The sequence below is a fragment of the Herpailurus yagouaroundi genome, unplaced genomic scaffold, assembly GCF_014898765.1.
Source record: "Herpailurus yagouaroundi ecotype Mexico unplaced genomic scaffold, PumYag 162, whole genome shotgun sequence".
Taxonomy (NCBI): domain Eukaryota; kingdom Metazoa; phylum Chordata; class Mammalia; order Carnivora; family Felidae; genus Herpailurus; species Herpailurus yagouaroundi.
The window spans coordinates 61,551,554-61,552,929 of record NW_024412403.1 but is presented as its reverse complement, the minus strand read 5'-3'; positions in this window follow the sequence as shown (position 1 = coordinate 61,552,929).

Sequence of the window (1,376 nt, the reverse complement as noted above, 5' to 3'; positions counted from 1 at the left end):
TCATGCTTTTGGTATCATGTGTAAGAAACCACTGCCTAAACTGAGATTACAGAAATTTACACCTGTTTTCTTTGAAGAGTTTTATTGTTTTAGCTCTCACATTTGAGTCTATGATCCATTTTAAGTTTTTGTGTATGTGAGGCAAGAATTCAAGTTCTTTCGTTTGCATGAGGATCCAGTTGTCCCAGCACCATCTGTTGAAAACATTATTCTTTCCCATCATAATCATTCTTTCTAATGAAAGCAGCTCTTTTTTCTAAAAGTTTTTTATAAGGATAAACTGTATTAGTCTAGGGACCATCCTAATGACCTTATTCTTAACTTTATCATTCACAAAGATCCTCTTTCCAAATAAAATCACATTTGTGTGTACTTACTGGGGGTTAGGACTTCAACATCTTTTGCAGGAGATGCAATCAACCAGTAAGTATGTATATTTTATATAAATATTATCCAGTTATGTCCTAAAGGGATGTACTAACTAAGACACAGGGTAATACTGTGTGAATGGGGGCAGAGTCTCCACTAAAGGAAGTAGATACTATATCATTCTCCTGATTGGTGGGTGTAGTAAAAGACAGGCCTAAGATGGAGTTGGGAAGGAAACTTCCTCTCCCTGCACCTTGTCTTGGGGCCTAGACTCTGAGGAATTAAGGCATGTTTAAGGTGTTTCTTGGTGTTAGAGAAAACCTGGGTTCTTCCTTAAGGGGAAAGAATGTTCTCTGAATAGAAATGCAGTCTTATGGAGGCCCCAGGAGGACAGACTAGGAACTGAGGGCTTTAAGAACGATAGCTAGTAGCCAATTGTAAGTTATTCTTTGTGTGGAAGCCCCTCAAAATCCCCAGCCTTTAGCAAAGTCTTATTAAACTCATAATCTGGTCTAATACCAGAGAAAAAGTCTATACTCATGCTTGGACTACAATGCTAAAGGGAGGCAGAGGAATAGTGGTGGACCATGGGTATGGTCAGGAACCAAAAGTTGTGACAGTGTGCACTCACAATGGTTGTCAACTGCAGCAGCCCTGGCTGACACAGAAGCCTCATGTGAAGCCATTGAGAATGGCTAATAACAGACTCTGAGTATAGCATTGCTTCTGATGTGACGTAATTTGTACCAACTCCTGGCTAAGATATTCAGGCTACTTAAAAGCATTGCTACTGATGGCTCAAATGACTGAAAGTATTAATCATTTCAGAAACTGCTCTATATGATTGAAACTATTTTAAATTCACTAAAGAAAAAAATGGACTTTTCAAGAAGCAAAGCTAACTCATTTTGTAATTGCCCACACTATCCTGGTTATGACATCAGTATTTAGGGGCCAGCCTTTCTTGAACTCTTAAAAGTGAGTACAGCTGAGACCAAGGACCACAC